The 21,252-nt window shown below is 43.2% G+C and overlaps 2 long non-coding RNA genes across 6 annotated transcripts in view; both read left to right on the top strand.

The window, feature by feature from the left end:
* The window catches only part of LOC139793830 (uncharacterized), an 87,413-nt gene extending 84,786 nt beyond the window's left edge, over positions 1–2,627 (top strand). For 2 of the 5 annotated variants that reach the window (XR_011724827.1, XR_011724825.1), the window contains exon 11: positions 2,439–2,627. This is a non-coding gene — a long non-coding RNA (uncharacterized lncRNA). The remainder of the gene's footprint in view (positions 1–2,438) is intronic. The other 3 variants (XR_011724823.1, XR_011724833.1, XR_011724832.1) reach the window with 3 other exon arrangements.
* A 39-nt stretch (positions 2,628–2,666) lies between these two features.
* On the top strand, positions 2,667–16,610 carry LOC139793819 (uncharacterized). The gene is made up of 4 exons (XR_011724819.1): positions 2,667–2,754; positions 3,971–4,191; positions 13,352–13,469; positions 15,092–16,610. It is a non-coding gene; the product is annotated as an uncharacterized lncRNA (long non-coding RNA).
* The last annotated feature ends 4,642 nt before the right edge of the window (positions 16,611–21,252 follow it).

Here is a 21,252-nt window from a genome sequence, read left to right as displayed (position 1 = left end):
CTGTTCAAAAGATTATGTGCTTGCATATCTAAACTCTTATCTGCAACACAGAGGTCTATAGTTTTATATTTATTAAATAACATGTATCTGATGAAACATGAAATTTATAATTAAAATATACTATATGTATAGAACTCTGTAAATGTTACCTAAATCATATGTGTTGACATTAAACTTTCTTTTCTAGAGTTTACAGAAAACACTTAAAAATTTTATACAGCCTTTCACCTCCCACCCCCAAGCTTTTAATATGGTTGCAGTTTTATAGCTACTCTGTCTATTAGATTTTTAATATTTGCAGTTGTGCTAAATTTTACTGAGGAACAACTTAGTTTTGTGCAAACCATTGCACTTTATCCCAATTGTGGTTCATGTTTATTGAACAAGAACACCCTGAGTATTTTTCCCAACTATTGATATTTTTACTCCTCTGGCAACTTAATATTTGTGGTCAACATATGGCAATGTATACAAAAAATGTATACGGGGGCAGTGCCTCTTCCAGAGGGTACCAGGAGGAAAACTGCTTGTGGTCAGCCCACATGTTATTTGCTCTTTTTGGTGGATGTCTCATGTAGACAGCACTTCAATGACACTTTTTATTTCTGGCTAAGATGAACATTGCTTATATTCCCTGAAAAGCACAGCTCTTCTGACACACAGCTTTACACTGAACATATGCAGAGCTGTGTCATTATTAATTCCAAAAAGGTGCATTCAATGGTTAGGTAAAATATTTAGTTCCTATTTAAATATTTTGATGTATTATAGCTAATATGTGGATTTTAAATGTGGACTGCACTTAACATTTCCAATTTAAATAACTGGTTTCATTAAGAGTTTTTAGTGATACAAATTAATAACAAAAGGCCGTTAATACAGAGTGCAGTTATGAGACCAAAATACATGTGGTTTAAATTTCAAGAATTAAATGTTAGCATTTCCCTATAGAGAAAGGTTATTTGGGTAGTGGTGTATTGACATTATCACCACCCACGGAGAAGGGAACCTGTTGATCCTATTGGTGAAGTAGAAATTGAAAAAAGGAAAATGTAGGTCTAGAGGGTTTGCTTGGTGTAAGTGAATCACTCAGGAAAAATGCTGATACCCAGAGTCATCGTGGTGACTTTCTTTGATGGTTAGAAAGAGAAATAAGCACACAGTATTTTTGTCAAGTTGAAGGGTGTGGGTTGCTTGCTAGGTAAAATTGGTTTTGGTTATTAAAATAGTGGAAAGTTAAACTATGACCATGGAAATATGGTAATAGATGCTGCTGTAAATTAGATAAAAATGATTTTCTGTGGCTGGTTAGAATGATAATCCAATGTATTAACCATTGGGCTGAAGGGCTGCTAAGAAAATAAATGTGGAAAGTGGATAAAATAAAAGACAAAAGTATGTTTAAGTAGGTGTTTCTTCAAATGTGTTTCTGGACACTACCACACTGCTTCTGACAAGTCGTGTCTATCAAGATGAAGGTAAGCATTAGTGTAGCAGTAAGTAGTGCTATCTGTACTGTATTTCAGGATTTCTGTTTAAACAAAGCTTTATTGGACCTAGCTAGAAACAAATTTATTAAAAATAATGATTACTAATTTGCCACTATTTAATACTAGTTTAAGGTGACAGCTCTGGGATGGCTTAACCTATAATTCCTGGAAGAAATTACTTAAAATTGGGTGTTTCTGAGTAATTTCATGCAGACATGAGACAGCACAGAAAAGCCAGATCTCAATATCACTACATGCAGGGAAAGATTGTCTCTGGCCCTCAGTCTGATAGCTTGAAAAGAAGCTGAGCTAAACCCAAGGCTACCAGTACTCTGCACTTCAGCTTTTCAAGCTTTCTGCTTGAGATACAGTTTCAACCTGAAAAGTCAAAAAATGGTGGTTTACAATCAGTTTTGCTTCGTTTGAAGCTAAAACTCAGAGCAAAACTCCTGAAGTGTAGAACTGCACAAAGCAAAACATGAGAAAACCAGCACAAAAACTCTGCACAGTGAACAAGCCAGTTTCACTCTGCTCTTGAAATAATTCCCTTTTTGCAAGTTCACTTTTCAAGTGCATGTGTCAGTTGTCAAAAATGCAGTGGTTTCACTACCCCATGGCACAGGTGAGTGTCACAGCTGTAAAGCATCACCTTCTGTCACAGCAAGGATTCTTTCTGTCTCGCTCTCTGTCTCAGCTGATGCTTTAATTATATCTTTCAGGAGATGAAGTTTTGCTCAATCCCAGGCTAATTGCACTTAGCTTTGCTCCTCTGTAAAACAAGGGATTTTCCCAGTCTGCATGCTTGCTTTTTTTTTTTACAGTTGTATCCAGCTCTGAACCCTGTCCCAAACTGGCAAGAGTCACTTCACTCTGGGAGGTCCTCCAAGGACTGATGTATTTTAAGTTGAAAGTCTGACATTTCTGAGCACCTGCTGCTCTTCCTTGCAGGTACAGGAGCTGCAGGTGCTCAGGCTCCTGTGAAGATCAGACCCCTCACCCAGAGCTGCTCTTATTTAGAGTGAAGCAATGGGCAATGCTCTGCTTTCACTTTTAAAAAGTTTGGTTCAATTGGCTTGAAGCAAATCTACAAACTTCACCAAGACAGAGAGACTTTTAACAGGGTTTTGTTGAGTTCTGCCTGGTCAGGGCTTTTTTGCTTGCTGGGCAGCTGATCCATTTTCTTTCACCAAAAATATTGAGGGGCTGAGCTCTTGAGCTTCTGAAATTATGCTTGATGGAGAAGCAAGACTTCAGCAGCAGTGAGGTGAGTCAGCTTCTAGATGCGGATCTCAGACTTTGGCAGTTTTGTTGAGAAGAACTGGAGTGATGTTTAAAAAAATTAATACTAATGTCAGATAATCAGTGATCTTATGTGAGCATACATTTTGCTTGTTAATATGTCATATTTTCATGGTGAATCAGTACGCAGGAAAGTGGGGGGGTGCAAAGAGGAATGACTGAGCTTGACGGCTTAATGGGATATTGAAATACAGACTGAGTTATATGAGGATTATTGGGAATGGAATTTACGATATAATGGCTCACCTCTGATTTTTATATGGTGTGAGCATATGCTACTGAAAAAGAAAACACTGGGCTGTTGGTGGAATGCAAATATTATGTGACTGAATCTCACTTTGTATTTGAAACCATGAGATTTTCAGATTGAGTCATAGCAACCTGTAATTAGTATATATATATATATATGTATTTATATGTGCATATATATCATACAAGCTGTAAGCAGGGCTTCTGCCTTAAGGTTCTTTTCCCTTCAAATTGCAGATTTGGTTCTCTGCTCTTGTGTGTCATTATAGCCTCAATGAAAAGTCAGGAGTCAGATTAAGTGCTTCCAAAATCTGAAATGAAACCTGAATTAGAAATGTTTAGTATCTTTTATTTTTTTCTCTGGCTACTTTGATTTTCAGAACCCTTCGTCTCTAAAATCATGGTACACCTTCCTATCACCTCTGCTTCTCCCTTCATGGACCTGGCATCAGAATTTGTACAACCACTAATTTACCCCATCAGAGCACTTGGCAGCATCTGATTTTTTTATTAGAGGTAGAAACTTTCTTAGCACTGCTTGGAGAGCACCTTTAACCCAAAATCTTTATTGGAAACTTCTCTGGTCAGAGCAAGAGCTGGAGAAGATGGCACATGAGTGCCTGCCAGCAGCCCCAGAGGCACATGTGGGGAAAAAAGTTCTTTCTTTTCTTTTTTTCCTTTTAATTCAGCACTTTGACTTAAAACATGCATCTGGCCAAGCTATGCAAAGAGTGACTTGCTAAACAGAAGACTGTAAGGTAGGAGAAGAGGCTCTGCTTAAGAGAAAATCTGCTTCAGCCTAGAGAACAATCCCACCACAAAATAAAATTAACTTTAAAAGTAATGAGATTTTCCACTGTTAACTTAATAACAGCAAACCACATGTTCTAAACAATGTTTTAATTTTTTTTTTTTTTTTTTTTTTGTATAAGGACTCGTTTTTAGTAACAAACCCCAGACTATTAGCCCTGCCATTTTTTCCAATGCTGCAGGAAAACGTGGACTCCTGCTGAGCTGTACGGTGAATATCTCAGAGGTATTTGAATCTGCCACCAATAAAAAGGCCTCTAAAATACTAGCTTGAAGGAACCAGTTCAAGGTAGAGGAAATGGAAAAAATGGGAAAAAGAAGAAACATCTCTTTGGATCTTTAGGTCTGTTATTTTTTTTAGATTATATTTCTTCTGGGCTCATAAAATCTTCAGTAACAAACAAGTTTTCTTTTAAAAAGTATTAAGTTATCAAAACATTTGCCAGGTCCTAATATTAAATCCTAGCAGTCAGCAATGTTTAAGTTCAGCCCTATCATTTTGCTGAGTAAGTCATGCTAAAACTTAAAGTTTTCCCCCCAGAATGATCTTTCCAAATGAGATTGATATTGTGAGAAAAAAAGAAAAAAGAGAAAGACGCCTTCATCATGAGGAATTATGGAATTAATTTTCTTTATGTGCTCTGTTTGCACAAGACATTTTTGTTAACTCTTAATAAAAATACCATTCAGCTGCTACTTTCATTGTTTTTATCCTGGGACCAATACAACATTGTCATTATTGGATATAAAGTGCTGTAAAAACAAATCTAATTTGTTAAGTTTATTTTGATAAGAAATAAATATAAAGGTAGTGCATAGTTTATACAGTGCTGCTATCATAGGACTCCTGGGTATAATTTATATAAAGAAAATAAAAAAGCATACATAACTTTCTAGTTGATTTCCTTTAACAGGGCTAATTGAAAACAGTTTCTGTTATTTAAAAGTAATTTATTTTAAATATACTTTTTTAAAACAAAGTTCTTATTGATATCCATTTTAAGTATAATATTATCTCAGTGTGGGATACAAGTAAAAGGTCAAATCTTGTAGGAGTATTTTCTGTATGACTCAGTTCTGATCATAGATAAACTTATCGGGGAAACCAAATTATTTAACCTTTTCAGTACCAAAAACTTGTTTTAACAAGCCTTGACAGTTTCTTTCACAAATGCAGAACTTGATAGCTTGTACTTTTGTTCTGAAACATGCAAAAGAGAGTGCTAATTTCCCTTTTCTCTACTGACTAAAAGGCAAATGGTTTTAACTTGAAATTAGACTTGCTGAGATGCAGTATATAGGCACAGCAAGTAATACATTATTAAATTTTAGTCAAGAGCTCTTGTGCATAGTGTTACAGCAATAAAAAGATGCCGTTTTTTACTTCAATGATGCTTTTAGTTTATGGACATAGTTAAAGGATATATTTTTTTTCTTGTCTGGTAGCACAATCCTTATGTATGGGTCTGATTACTGGAGCACTGAATGCCCCTGCATGAACAAACTGGCTGTATGGGGCATATCTCTAGGAACCAGCCTCTTTCCATAATGCTTGATAGGTTGTGTCATTCCTGCCCGGTTAACTGGTTTGCTACATTTCTCAGAAGTCCCTTCGGCTCTACTTCCTTCTTTGTTCCCACTGACAGTTCAATGACTTGGGTTGCTTCAATATTTGCCATCAAACTCAACACCAGAGAGTGCCCTTCTTTCTTAAAGCCAAATCCTGAGTGACTGGAAGGCTTTAATGGGCTTCAGATTTGGGACCACACTCGTGCCGGAGAAAAATGCTCTCAGATGTTAATGAACCAAAGCCCTCTTCGTGGCATTTGTGCAGTCTCACCTCTATCAGCATGGTTTAATGTCATAGCTGGGGGACAGTGTGACTCACGGGAGGGTTTTTGCCTACAAACTCACTCCTGCCACCTTTACTCATTTTGCTCTCACTTTACTCTCACTGAGTTGTGTGATGGAGTTGAGCTGCAAGGGAATAGTTGTGGTGAAGCCTTTCTCCAAATAGCTCCTGGGGGGCTACATTTCAGACACTATCTGGTGGAGGACTCTCAGGACAAAGATAATAATGATATTTCTTATATTCAGTGAAGTAAACACATTAAAAATATCCAAGAGTGAAAATATCTAGAAATCTGGTTTTGAAGGTCAAAGCACACACAGCGCTAGCTGAGCTGTGGGAGTATTAAAAAAAAAAGTAAAACCAAAAGTCTCTAAGGCATGTCCCAAACTGAACTTGAATGGGTTTGGGGTGGAAATTTTTCAGCCCTGATCATATGCAGCAAAAGCATTAATTTCATGCTGACAGTGGCAATGAATTCTTTTTTCTTCCATAATTTACAAAATGCAAGCAAGTAAGTAGTTAAAGCATTTCAATTCTTCTATGAGTGGAAGAGTTTTGCATGGTATTTTCTAAGTCGAAAAATAACTGGTGCTTGGGGAATTATTTTGCCACTCTCACAAACTGTAATATCATCCAAACGGGCAAAATAATGCATTTATCTGGGCAGATAATGCAGCACCCTCTGCATACATGTGCAGGGAAGATAGCATTTTATTCCATGAACAAGAGATGATTGGAAAACTTGATGGGTCACTTTCAATTCACTTTCAATTGTTAAAAGAGCAAATTCATAATTTCTTTGTGGACCAGTCACACTGTACAGTATTTTCTTTTTTTATTCTATTCAAATGTAAATTGGTTATTCACACTTCTGGCAGTGGTTATAAGAGGAGCATGACTGAGAATTCGGGAGGTGAGTTAATCTCATTTTTACTGTGTCTCTAGAGCCACCCACTTTCCCTTCAGATGACTCGACATGAAAAAGGCCTTACAGGTTTTGCAGCGAGAGACCAAAGAACCCACCTTCTGCATCCCACCATCTTCTGCCCTATTTTTGTTGCTCCACCTTTTTTCCTGCCTTTTCCTCATTTTTTAGCCCCAGATACTTAGGTAATCTCCACGTGTCTCCTACCTGCAGAGAACTGGGATTTGAAGCTGGGTCAGTAGAGAGTGGTTAGGTGGCCACTGACTCAATGGGGTGAAGCCCTGAGCTCCCCAGCAAAACCCCATCTCTGGCCTTGTACCCTAAAAATGAGTTTGCTCTTAGTGTCAGTGAGGAATTTCTCGAGCATTGGGACTACTGAAGCCCAGTGGATTTGTATAAGGGGTGAGCACAAAGTGGTGGTGAAGTCATTCTCCCTGTTGAAGTGTTACAGCTCCTTGTCCCTGCAGTGTGTAGTATGGGTGTGATGTGTTGTAGTAACACATAGGTTCATACCACGGAGTGCTTCTAGAGATTTTGTATAGGTCTCCTTTCCTCTATTTGGCCAATTATTTTCATCTGGCTTTCAGCAGTGCAGGTAACTCTGAGACTGCTGTCACATTTGGCTCCTTTGCCAAGGAGTTCAGCCACTTTTCAAAGGGGAAGGGCACAGACACCGCCCAAACGCAGACACTGAAACTGCCTTACAAAATGGGGCTAAGTTAGAGACACCAGAGAAAATCTTTTTGGTGTTTTTGCACTAGTGGTTACACTAGTGAGGATCCGTGAGGATTTTCAGTGGGAATCTTGCAGCTGTGATGCCTCTAGGTGTTTCTCTTTCTGACTTACACTGAAAGATGATTGAAACAGGCCTGGGATGAGCTTGTGGTCTCATTATCTGAGATGAGAATAAAGGAGACTGCAGATGGCTCAATGCATCTTCTGACAAGTATTACAAAATTGTCCTGTTTTCATAGAAGTAGAGAAAACCTCTGTGATACATCTTCCTGGTGCACCTCACAGCTTCTGAGTTTCGCTCTACACTCTCCAATGCTTCTGCTCCTAAAAAAAATTAATATTAACTGTGGCTTTTTAAATAAAGCACTGCCAAATTACAGCATCTCTGGAGTCACCATTTAGCAAGTGGCTGGGGAGGCTGTACCTCTCTTCAAAAGCTCTCCTCAAAGCCCCATGCTTTGCTCAGCAGCAGAGCACATGCTCCCTTTTCTTCTCCAAGCCTATGGTGAGCACAACTGTTGTGCTGCTGTGCTCTCATCTTGACTGGGGAAAGTTTTCAGCAGTCAAGATGGGAGAACTTGAGAGCCTAGGATGGCTATGAAATGCAAAAATGTTCATATACCACCAAGATTTGTCAGGAGAGATAATAGTTTTGAGCTGGAAGAAGGTTATTTTTATTTTATTTTTACCTCAAATACATCTTCTTGTCTCAGGAAAGGTATTACCTCTTTCCACAAACCTCACCACACTTAGAGCCCTAGACTACCCTGGCTGTAACAACAGTAAAAATACCTTCAGCTTTTTATTTTCTTTTCCACCTTAAGCCCTCTAAATTACATGTTGGCGTTCTTGCTGGCAGCTGAAGAGGAGGCTATCTCACAATGTTCCTGTCTTCATGTGGGACATGTGCCATGACATTGAGAGTATGCCCAGAGCATTGTCATGTAGACTTCACCTGCATCCAGGTCTGAGGAGTGAAAGTTGCAGTAGCTGCCCAAGGATGGGTTCATAAAGGAGTTGGACACTTGGGATCAAAACCAAGGAGCTGTGTTTTGAAGGATCAGGGTTTGGAGATTTATTTTGGCTTCAGCTTCATGAAAAGCAGAAGCATCTCTCACTGGCAAAGAAATTGGTCTTTTGGAGTGATAAACAATTGATTGGGGGTTTCTGCTTCCCTGCTTCTCAGTGCCTTGCATTCCAGAATATGGATGGTCCATCATTAATGATTATTGACCTTAAGCCTTTCCACAATTACTTTAGTTGCAGTTCTGCAAATAGGAAGTGATAGTGAGCTACTAGCACTGAGCGTGGTCCTGTCGTGTTTGTGGGTTGTGTGGTCTTCTCTAAACGCTGACTAAACACAGTGGCCCACCACAGCTGATTTTTTCCTGGATATTTTATCTCTCATAAAGCTGAAGATATACAATTTACCCATTACTGCCATTTTTACATTCTGAAAACCAAAACAACCCCCCTCCCCGGAAACCCCCGCAAACAAACGAAAAAACAAACAAACAAAATCAAAAATCAACTTTTTCCTTTTCAGCTGGGGGGAGACAATATATGTGCTTTTAATGTGCTCTTCGGCTTATTACCCAGCTGCAGAAAGTGCTCCAGTATGCAAGTAGAGGGGATGTGTTTATGTGTCTGGTCATCTCTGGAATGCGTAGCCACCGAGTGAAAGGCTGGGAAACTCTTGCGGGACGGCTGTGCCGATGGGGACCTGCCAGCACTGACAGCCTGATCTCCGGTGCTGGAGAAGGAATTTGGGTGCCGGGTCTCTGGCATGCTGGAAGGATGCTCTGTAGATCTCCTGGTGTTTGCTTGAGCCCTTTAGTACCTTACAGTTGGCACTCAGTGGTTTTTAGGATTGGGCGTCTGCCGGCGGAAGAGAGGGGAAAAAAAAAACCAACCTCATTTGCTCCGGATTTCTGTGTGCGTAAAAAGCCCACTAGAAAACTGTCGAAACTAAAATGATCACACATGTCCTTCAGCTTAGGAAAAGAGAGCTCTAAGTGAGAGCATGTGTGCTCTGACTCTTGGGCTGAGAAAATGTCAGTCTGATGTGCTTGGGAAGTTCATATTGATACAAACAGGGAGGCTCCCTGCTGCCCACAGATTTCCCACATAAAAGTCCTACTGGTAGCCGTGGGAACTTAGCAGCAGCCACGCTGTGGCTAAAGTCACCACTCTAAAAATGTAGTGAAATTAGTGTTCGTAAAAGTTAAAAACACGCCACAAGAATGAAGATGTGCTGATTCACAGCCATGAAAATTACATGAGTTCTGGAAAAAAACCAACAGAAAACAAATAAAACCAACCTAAATTTTGCAGTTGTCCCGGCTTTGGGAAGGGATTACTGGTGAATTTTTTTAAAAAGTTCCTTCCAGCAAAAAAATCTTTGGCTCTTCGCAACTCAATCTGTTGCACCAAAATGTTAAAAAAGCCCCAAATCGTGCCCATGGTGTGACACTGGTCCTTCTCACCAGTCCTGAGGAAAGAGCCGATCCTGTGAGGCACAGTGGCCCCTAGTGAAACTGAGTAGTGTGTTCCAGAGTCTGTGAAATAATTTCCAGCAGCTGGGTTGTTACTAATTTTAGTTCTGCCTTCCGATCTGACCCTCACCTCACTCAAACTATGCCACTTGCTTCATATATTTTTAAGGGAAATTAAAAAAAAACAACCATGGGAGGGTATGATGGCCCAACAGTCTTAACCTGATATAAATTGAGCATGAACCTGGGATGCAGAGGCAAAGGTCATCCTAGCAATAAGGCAGCTGCTGTAGTTAACAGTATCGTTTAGCACCATTTTCAGTCTTCAGTTCCTTTTTTTTTTTTTTTCTTTTTCTGCTTCTTTGTACTGTAAGGAGAAGAGATGGCTATGCTGACTGTGACTTCTGCTGCTAGAATTGGATTTGGATCTTGTATCTCTGTCGCAACTACAGGGACTCATCCTCAAACAGGGACCCTTGTCCCTCATGGCTTTCTTCCTTGCACCGGAAGGACTTGAAGCATGAGCTCTGCAATCAAAGCATTGGATGAGACTCTCTCCCTGTGTCCACAAAAGCCTCTTTTTCTCAATTTTCCAGGAGAGATGCTACGAAGTGCTGAGCATCACCTTCCCTTGCTTCTCCTAGGGTTCCTTCCACCATCACTCTGTCTCCCAGAGCAGTCACCAAGCTGACCCCTCATCTAGCTGCCTATTGTGCTCACTGGGCAGACATCACCTTCCCATCCCCACCCCCACCCCAGCAACAGCTTATGACAGCAGCAATCTTAAAAATAAAACAGGAAATGATTTCAATAGGGGATGTGGTGGCTGACAGAGAAAAGTGGAGTGGGTCTGAACTGCAGTTGTTCTTTCCAGAGCCTCTGCAGAAATGTTGTAGGGGAATGAACGTTTGCACAGCCTTTTATGTGTTGGAGGGACCTGTGCTTGTTTATTGCTGTTGCTGCTCCTGAGATCTGTTGGGGTGGCTGTCCTCATGTCCTGGGGCAGAGTGCTGCCCGCCAGTTTTGCTGGGGCTGTGTGGCCCCAGGCTGCTATCGGCTCATGCTCACTAATGAGCAGTCATTGCCTGAGGATGTGGCCTGTGTTCAGCCCACCTTGATAACCCCTTGACTTCAACATTAGAACTGCTTCCTTGCATTACCTACAGCTGGGGTGGCTCTGCTCTGGCCAACAAGTAATTCACTTGCCCACTGCACTCTGATATGAGACAGCACTTTTGGTCTGATACCTGAAGGAAACACCTACCCAAGCAGCTATGTTTTCTGAGAAGCACCTTTAGCTTCTGCTTTAATCATTGAGTGGGAAGGCTTTGGATGCCCCAGACCTGTATATTGCTGAGAGCTCTTCATCCCCCTCGTTTTCTCCTGGAGGATGAGCTGGAGAAAGGGGAGGTCTGGGTGAGTGTAGCCTCAGGAGCACTGAGCAGCCCGAACCTCTCAGCCTAAAAGATGCTTCTTGGCCTCAGAAAGCTCAGTATTTCCTTGGAGGTAATGTCTTGGGCTTGGAAATGCACTTTTGGTCTGCTTCCACCAGCTTTGTATTTATAGAGAACATTTTATTTCTCTCACCAGCAGCGTTAAGTGTTTTTTCCTGTAGCATTCAAATGCTTGGAGTAGAAGTTCAAATCCTTCTCTGCCTTCAAACACAAACATACCATATCTGGGTCAGGAAGTCCCTGACCTCCAAATCACTGGAGGTTTACAGAGTATATCATGGTAGTTTTATTATAGGCTTGCCTTAGTCTTGTACTCTTCTGTAGGCATCTGCTGTTGCCAGCATTAGAGATGGGATATTGGGCTAGAGGGACCTTTGGTCTGGCCTCCTATGGACATTTTTATGGTCTTTTGTCTTTATCTGAGGCCTCCAGAGGCTAATAAAGATTTTGTAAATATAAAGAATTCGTTGTTATCCAAGAAGAAGTTGTGAGCATAGGAGGGCTCTCCCAGTCCTGCGCTCCCCGGGAGCAAAGGTCTGATAAGAGAAGTGGGCGTCTGGCAAGTGCTGATGAAACAACTTCCAAGCTCTATCAGTTGCTAGATAGATGGTCCTCAGTGGGTAATGAAAATAACTGTTTCTGGACACTTCTTAACATACACTTCTTCATACAGTGTAGGATTTAGTAATTGCATACAGAATGTAATTCATCATTTAGGCTTCTGGCATTCCACGGCCTCATTGGAAACAGCAGATTTACCTGTTGCCTTTGGCTTTATAGTTGGTTTCTTCAAAGAATAAAGAGGTCCCCAAAGAGGTCTTGTGTCCCTTTTGCCAAGCCCTGAAGGCTTGCTAAGAAGCATGGGTACTGGTGCCTGTTGTTTGCTGTTATCTAAGTGGAGCAACTCCAGTATCACGAAGCTGCGCATGGGTGTCGGGCTGGCTTAGACACATGGTGTTTGTGCTGCCACTGGAGATGAGCTCTGAGATATCTTCAGTGCACCAGGAAATGCCAAGGGGGTTTTGAGGCAGCAGAAAAGCATCTGTCAAGACTTCTCCGAGACTTGTTTTCTTTTCTGCCTGCCTCTCCTCTCTGCTTGGTCAGAGAGAGCAAGCAGCAGGACAGAAATGCCTTTTTAAACTCATTTTTCTGTTCTGCTTTTCAGTTTCCTTTTCAAAGACATTTCTGCACAAGATAGAGCATCCTCAGAGCTGATAAAGGACCTCAGACAGGCAAAGAGGAAGGCTTGACCAACTGGCCTCAATACTTAACCTGTGCCTGCCCTTCTTTGGAGCTTCTGACCCAAAGCTGCTTAGGCAGATGGGGAGAGAGGAAAAAAAAAAGGGCAAATTTGTTCCCACTGGTGGTGTGAAAAAACAAAACAAAGCAAAAAACATCAGACAAGGATTTAAAAAAATGCTGTTCATTTTTCCATCTTCTCTTGCTTTTCTAGGCCTAGGAAAATCCCCTTCAGTGTGACATTAAGGTTGTAAGAAGTCCTATTTCTTTTTGGTCAGATGTTGCTGAATAGTTTAGAGCTATGGTTTCCATGTCCTGCCTGAAGCTTCATGGCAATCCCTGTGTCTTGAGCTGGAGTTTCAGTATTGACAGTTGTAAAGAAGATGCTATTTTTAAAATCAGGCTCTCCGTTTGTGTTTCGTGTACTTCCAGAATACTCCCAAAGATTCAGATCTCTGTGGGCCGAGCCCTTCCACCCTCCTGTGCTTGGAAGGATGACAGCCCTGCCTTTGCAGCCAGAGCTCACAATCAGCTCAGAAAATTCAGTAGAGCTCATCTTGTTACCCTGGGAAAGAAATAGAAGGCTTTGCTTGCACAGTTGGTGCTTTCCTGCATATTGCATAGCTTAAAAAAACCCAGTATTTTCATCAGAGTAAGCAAAATATATGGTCCTGCTTAAAACTTCCAAGGGTTATACATTACAGCATAGAAAGAGTCAACAGTCTACTTAATGTTATTCAAGCATCAATGCAATATACAGTCTAAAAAACCACTTTGCATTGAAAAGTACTCCCTTCTCACAGGGGTGACTGAGATGGATGGTGGGGATTCTGCTGTGAAACTGGAAAACACCCCAGAAGCAAACCCACGATGACTCGCGGAGAGCATCAGCCTCGTCGAGAAAGTTAAAAATATCTCAACGTAAGTAAGCGCTTTAAAAAATGTTATGGCTGTCTGTACATGCATTTCACTTGCCTAATCTGTGGGGATCCTTGTTACTCATTTGGGGAGGGAGGCGAAGATCGCTGAAGGCAATAGAAAGGCTCAGAATGATTTCAGGCGGTTTTAGGTGAGGTCACACACTTGGCTCCCTCCAGCTGCCAGCGTCCTTGGTGCTCATTGCCATCCAAGCCTTTGGTGGCCTCTACAGCTGCTACAGCAGTTTCTGAATGCCAGTGAGAAGATGCAGATCTGAAGGTTCATGTTTCTGAGATGCCAGCCTGCCCCAGCCCCCTCACATCATGAGCTGGGGGCTTCTACAAACATGGCCAAGAGCATCCTCCTGCTGATGGGAGACCTGGCAGACCTGGAAATGGTGACTTTTAAACTGTGGGGTTTTTTTGGGGGGGGGACAAAAACTAAAGGGTAGTTTTCTTACCCTATGGCATAAGGTAAGCAGGTTTATGGAGGGATTAACAGTGTTCTTTACAAATGCTAAAATCATAAACATGTGCATGTCTACAGTGCAACTAGGGTCAACACTTTGGATTTGCTGAAAGGCAGCGGACGTGCAGGCACACTGAAATGGATGGATGTGACTAAACTTCAGGGCTGGGGAATAAAAAGGGCACAACTCCAAAGCTGCAGCTTACTGTCTGGTATTTTTTTAAAACAAATACATCAGCAAAAGAATTGGTGTCTGCAGTAACTTTTTGTGAAGCTGGCCGTGGCAGCCGATCGAGTTACCAGGCAGTGAACATTGCACTGAGGCTGCCCGGCCTCTCTGTGTGACTGATCCCAGTGGAGGTGGCCTCATCCCAGGGAAAACCCCACTGAGGAGGAGGATGGGTGCCCTGCTCTCACAGGGTGCTCCCAAATCATCTGTGGCTGAGGAAAACGGGGGGCTCTGAGGAGCGGGCGGTGGGGACAGCTGTTGGGTGAGCAGACAGCCACCCATCCACCCAGCCACCCTGTCTGCAATGCACACAGCTGCTGCCTGGCTGCCTTACAAAGGTGCCTCCCCAGCAGCACATGGGCCCCTCTGCCACACCGGTGGCTGCCAGCCCAACCCAGGGGATGTTTTACAAGTGGCGCTTGCAAGCACAGGCACGCTTTTATGGCATCTAGAGCATTTGGCTGAATGGTTTGGTAGTATGCTACTGACCAGACAGCACATTTCCAGATTTAGATTATAAGAGGAAAACAGCAAGTGGTAGGTTCAAGTGCAGGTCAGTGGATATGTTACACCAGAGCTCCTCCGCCCAGCACTGGAGTACTCGCCTCCCCTGGGACCAATACTGTAAGCTGTGCTCAATAGAGATGGCCTAAGGTGTTTGCTTTTATGATTACCAGTACCCTTCACACTGGGAAAATGCTGTTATCACATTGTAAACATAATTTTTAATATCGTGGAATCTTTTTGATTGGTATTTGGGCTTCAAATGCAAACGGATGATGTTAATTTTCTCCTGTTCTCTAGATGAATTAAACAGCAGTTTGGCAGGAGGTTTCCAGGAAGGAAAAGAAAGGTATAGAGGTGAGAGAGTATTCTGAATTTGCCTATGGGATTGTTTTGTTTTGTTTTTTTTTTTTTTTTTAAATAGCCAGTAGTACCTGTGAGCACAGTTTGGAGAAGAGAAGCAAGGAAAAGCTGTAACCCACACCATGAAAACCAAACTCAGTGCTGAATGCCACACTGCGGATGCACGTGGGAAAACAAAGCCTGCGATGCAATGTCATTGGCATTCAACATGAACAAACAGCATTTAAATATCTCATCTGGAATAAACCCTGATTTCAGAGACAGTGTAAACCAGCTTACTGACCCAGCTCGTATTCACCACCCAAAAGCAATGGGGGAGTATTCCTGATGGTCTGAAGAGCGAAGCAGATCTTGATAATGATGTTTAGTAATTGCAAGCTGGCTTTGAACGCCGTGAAGCTTTTTTAGATTAAATTCTGTTTAGTTAAACTTTAGATCACCTTTTTTCAGGGCAATATTCTCTTTAAAGACAGGCCCAGCTCAGCCTGAGCCCCCTTTCCCTGCTCTCCCAGTATAAATGGCAATTGCCAAAATCGCAGCTGGTACGGTATCACCAGAGAAAGCTGCTCAGTGTTTCATTGCCACAAAGAATAAAGCAGCCTTTCTCACTCTCGCTGGGCTGAACAGCTTGTGAAAGCACAGCCGAGGCCCCAGCCTCGTGTTTGCTGAGTAAGATCTGACCCGTGTAGGAGTTACTCATGAATAACTTGCCTGGAGCTACGGTTCAGGTTGCTCACTGCTCTCCCACATCTTTTAAGGCAACTGTATTTTTAATGTTGGAGTTTGTTGTGGCCCTGGGGGTTGCTAATCTGGGCTTTTGGGAAAGGGCTCCTTGCCCCTGGGCAGAAAGGGGATGTGAGAGCTGCCACTGCCCCGGGGGGAGGTGGTAGGGGTGAGGGACAGGGACTGTGCCAGCAGTGTTGGTGGGAATCACCTGCCCCCAGCACAATGTGCTAACTGGGGCTGTATTTGAAATATTTATTTTTGTGACAAGGAGACTCAGAGCAGCTGCAGAAGTGGGGTATCACCAGCTTTCATGGCTTGAGGCTCTGGTGCATCCTTTGGGAAGGCTGGCTTTGATGCAGCAGTTAAAAACACAGGCACACTACTGTTTTTAGGTTGTTTTTAATGCCTGTTTTCCAGGATGATGCCTTTCTGCCTCACAGCATTCCAAATCCCATATTTCTGCTTAGCTCTCACCCAGACAGACCTCCTTTGGACCTACTACTGTCTGGACCAGAACTGGCCAGAACTTTCAGGACCTGACCCAGAAGGTACAAAACAATGAAATGAAGGTTCACAGAGCTACACCCTTTCATTTAACCAAATTTCCATATGACACAGGCACGTCTGTGACTGCGTGACGGTGCAGTGCGAGTGGGGCAGATGCTGTGCATTGAGAGGACATTCGTGTGGTGCCCGTGCTTCCTGCAGCACATCCCACTCTTGTGGGACCTTTTCTCTCTTTTCTCTTGGCTCTAAGGATGAGGCTCTGCTTAGATGGGGGAGAAAGGGAAAAAGAAATGTTTAGATCTGCCTTTCTGAAACAAATGGCCTTTTTTGTTTTGCTTTTGTTTCCAGATTCAACCTTTTTGTGTGGATTAAGTGTGTCAGATGCTCAGTGGGCTTGGGTGCCAGGAGGATGGCAGCACCTCACATGCCTGCCCGTGCCCTTCCCAGGGAGTACTGAACTTTTGCCCAGGCCTGGGCTGGATCTGGCTTCGTGGAGGGGCTGCAGCCCCATTCTGTGTTTGGGAGAGCAGTGCTTTGCATTGGGATCTCAGATGCTGCTGGCAGATGTGGAAAAAACCTCAAAGCATGTAACCAGACAACTGCCTACTGATGGCACAACTTGTGTTCTTGAGCTGTGCTAATTGTTTGAATCAAATATGGCAAAAATTCCACCTCTCAAACTTTTCCTAGGAGACTGCCTTTTCTTCGTTGGCTTCCATGCCTTAACCTGCCCTTGGTGGGGTGCTCCTGACTGGAGCATACTGCAGGATGGGGTGACCTGCTGGCACACATGGGTGGCAGCCATGGGGCACAGGGGCTGCTTGATGCCTGGTTAATGAAGAATTAAATTGCTCCTAAAAAGGTGAGAACAGAGAGAACAGAGGTGAGAACAGAAGGTGAAAGTCAGGGCAATGATGCTTTGCTCAACTGTTTTGCTTGCTGTAATTGCTCAGGTTTTAAAGCAAAATAGAAATCTGTGCTTAATGAATTGCACTACCTTAACATGTCCTACTATTAGCAAGGGGGGGGATGATGGGGACTAGGGGGGATGAATGAGCTGTACAGCTTTGCAGAAGGCCACTCAAAGGCTGGAAAGCAAAGGGATGGCCCTGCTGGGAGCAGGTGTCATGGTGACCACAAATGCAGCTGCACTTGCAAGCAGCCTTATTTTGAATATGAAAACTTCAGGCCAGGAGGCACTGGCTAAAAGGGGGAAGGAAGAGGAGGAAGGTCTGTGCTAGGCATGCTTAAAGCAGTGATGCTGAGGTAGCATCTCGTCAGCTAAGCACAGCTTGGCCAAGTTGAGCAGCCAAAAAGTCTCCCTGCAACATTCCCTGCTTCAGTGCCTCGGATGTTGCTTTAAAAATCTGCTATCGTTGCAAGAGGTTGGGAGTATCACACTTCCAGAAAAGCCCAAGAAAAAGTAACATGAAAAAGCCTCTCTCTAGAAATGAATGCATTTGAAGTAGTGCCTCCTGTCCAAAAGCAACAGGCATAGATAGAGCTGGTTGCCCATCTTGCTGCATATTCTGGCCTTCTGTGCTCCCTATTTGCTGCTCATGGGTCAGTGACAATTTTATCCAGCTGTTGGTCAGCAGCAGGCTAGTCCATAAGGCCCTATACCTCTGCTTACCATGAGGCAAGTTAATTCTGTAAAAACACTTGATAAATTTAATATTTTGGTCTGCTTGATCATTTGAAGTTAGTTGTTGAATTATTAAATAGAACTGAATCCAAGACTGACAGAGTTCCCAGTTGTTTGCAGCTCTTGGCTATAATGGACCAGAGGACAATAGAAAATTGGCTCTAAACACCTAGGAACATAGGTTTTTTTCCATGAGGACTTTGTCTTCCTCTGCCTTTGTAAATGACTCTTCATCTTTGTGTTATTAGAGAACTTACAGCCTTCCTCATGATATGCAGTCCTTATTTATAGAAATAGATCTGTTGTGTTTAGGAGGGTGACATATCTGAAAGTAGCAAAAGTCTGCCCAAAAATATGCATCAGTATTATTAGCCATTATTGCTAAATGTGTGCAAAAACATTTACATATTTTAACCTCATTAAATAAGGACTAGAATGATTTCCATTTTACTTAAATACTCTGCTGTGCTACTACATAATAAATGTATCAAAGAAATTGTAAATCTGTTGTTTACTGCTACTCTTACTATGAGCTTTATGTTTGGTTCTGTTATTAGTACGAAGTTTATTTTCGGTGAAAATTCTTCAAATGTCAAAACATGACTAAAGTGCAGCAAGCTGCAAGTAAAACAACCACATTTGAAAGACTGCAAAAAGAGCTTTGGGAAATTGTTATCTTTACAGTGGTATCTTTGCTCTATATATTTACACAAATACACAGAAAGATATTACATATTAATTACACAGGAAAATCTTACTCATCTCTGTAGAAAAACAGGATCGAGATTTCACATGTGGCTGAGTTCTGGGACGATGTGGTATTAGTGTCTGTGCTGTTTTCAAGATGCAGTTTATCTGACACTGGAAAAGGGTATGGTTTGGCTGACTAAACTCTGGAGTGATGCTGAATGATAAAAGTGCTAAGGGGAATTTTTGAGGCGTCTAAAAGACAACGTATAAGACTCTGTAGGTGTAAAGAAAACCCAAAAAGATTTTTTTCTGGTGGTTGTATAAAAAGCTTACTGACATTTTATGACACAGCCTAACCTCCCCCTCTACCTTTAATCCGCCCTTGCAAAATGTATCTGTCTTAGAACTGAAGGAGAGCTCACTCATGTAGAGGTGCTATTTTTTTTTCATTTTGCCCCTTTTTGAGAGTTCTGTTGTGCCTTTATTGTCCCAGATTGGAGAAGGCTGTAGCTCCAATAGTCATGACCAGTGAGAGGGGCAGGCAGACAAACCCAGCAGCTCATCTGAGATTTGCATCACTGTTTATCTGCAGAACACTTGGCATCACAGATGTTTGAAAGATGGGGGAAACTCTGCACACCTTTCAAATGCTACAGAGGGGAAGCTCCTTAGGTCGCTGGTTGTGTCCAGTTCTGGGCCCCTCAGTTTAGGAAGGAGATTGAGGGCCTGGAGCAGGTCCAAAGGAGGGCAACCAGGCTGGTGAAGGGACTCGAGCACAGATCCTATGAGGAGAGGCTGAGGGAGCTGGGGCTGTTCAGCCTGGAGAAGAGGAGGCTCAGGGGAGACCTCATTACTCTCTACAACTCCCTGAAAGGAGGGGGTAGCCAGGGGGGGGTTGGTCTCTTTTCCCAGGCAACCCTCAGCAAGACAAGAGGGCACGGTCTCAAGTTGTGCCAGGGGAGGTTTAGGTTGGACATTAGAAAGAATTTCTTTACTGAGAGGGTGCTCAGACATTGGAATGGGCTGCCCTGGGAAGTGGTGGATTCTCCATCCCTGGAGATATTTAAAAAGAGACTGGATGTGGCACTCAGTGCCATGGGCTGGTAACTGCAGCGGGAGTGGATCAAGGGTTGGACTTGATGATCTCTGAGGTCCCTTCCAACCCAGCCAATTCTATGATTCTATGATTCTCTGATAATCCCACTCTGCCATGGGGTCTGCCCCAGGAGGGGGATGGTTTCTTGGCTACAGGAATGTGCTGAGCCAGGTGGCTCCTGGGAAAAGACCTGCCAAGGAGGGGATTCCTGAGCTAAGAAAGCCCCAGGGCCCAGAGGCATGGTGTGTAAACAGAGGTCAGTGGGCTGGTGGGGATGCTGGTGAGAGCAGCATACTGTAGGACACATCTGCATCAGGAGAAGCACATTTTGCATAATGGTGGGGGTTGGTCTAGATGGTGATAGAGTGTCTTCTCTAACATTTGCTCCACCTGTGAGCGAATGGGCTGGCTCCTCTCCGCAGTGAAGCTGGGGTGCGGTGGCTCCTTTGTTGATGCAGAGGTCTGAGCTAGCTCTCAGTCCCTGCATTTCCAAAAGCCTCCACTCTGTCTCATCTGTTTGCTGGAGGTCTCCATGAAACCCAAGGGGGCCCTGGACTTCCTCCTGGGCTGCCCAGTCACAGCCAGGGCTGGCAGGATCCTACACTGTGGTTTTGGGTGGGATTCAGCCCAGCCAACCTGTGGGCCCCTTGGTGTGGAGAAGGATATGTCCATGGAGGTAGATCTGGATCCCCAAGGGGCTATTGAAGTTACTCTTCCAAAGGACCTTTTGGGTTTGGCTCCAGGGGGGAGCCTGATCTAAGCAGGTCTTAGTGCTCTTGTCTCACCCAAGTCACCCAGATAGCAATGCACACTTTGACCTAAGCTGCTGCTCTCTGTGGGTGTGCAGAAAGACAGTGGCCACAGGAATTGGTGCAGGTAAGTGTACCCTTAGGTCTGCTCCCACTCTTGCAGTGTAGTTCCAGATCTTTGGACCTACCACTGTCTCAGAGAATTACTTCATGGGAAATGGAGATGTCCAGGTCCCCGTTGGGCTAAGGAGCACAAAAAGGGTCTTGCTTTTTGTGGTAAAAGATCTGGGCTTCCTGCTTTCTAGTGCTGGACCTTCATGTCAGGCCAACAGAGCAAATATGTGATTGCTGCTGATCTTTGGGGAGTCCTAGGTCTGTGCTGACAACTTCCCCTCCAAAATCTTTGCTGCTTTCTCTTGTAGTCCTCGCCCCTGACAATGCAGCAATCACAGTTGTGAATATTTTTTGAAAAACAGCTTGGCTCCAGCACAGTAAATAGAAGCTTGAAAAGTCAGTGATCCTCTTTTCATTCCCCAGGTTGGTAGAAAGAACCTTGAGAACACAAACAGAACACACTTAGAGTGAAATCTTGGGATTTCTTTAGCAAGAGGACTTCAAGTGTCCAACAAACACCAACCTGGATGCAGAGGGAGGTTCGTATTTTTTCTCCTTTACAACAGAATCTCATTGAACTGGGAGGTTGCCTGCCAGGTGTGGGTGACAAAGCTTTCAGATACTGATTTTCAGTCTGTCAGTCTTGAAAGGAAAAACACATCTTTAATGTCACCAGGCACTGTATCAGAGGCCAC

Source organism: Heliangelus exortis, chromosome 1 (assembly GCF_036169615.1).
Source record: "Heliangelus exortis chromosome 1, bHelExo1.hap1, whole genome shotgun sequence".
NCBI classification, from domain to species: domain Eukaryota; kingdom Metazoa; phylum Chordata; class Aves; order Apodiformes; family Trochilidae; genus Heliangelus; species Heliangelus exortis.
The sequence above is the reverse complement of the archived record's forward strand: the minus strand, read 5'-3'. Positions and strand labels throughout refer to the sequence as shown.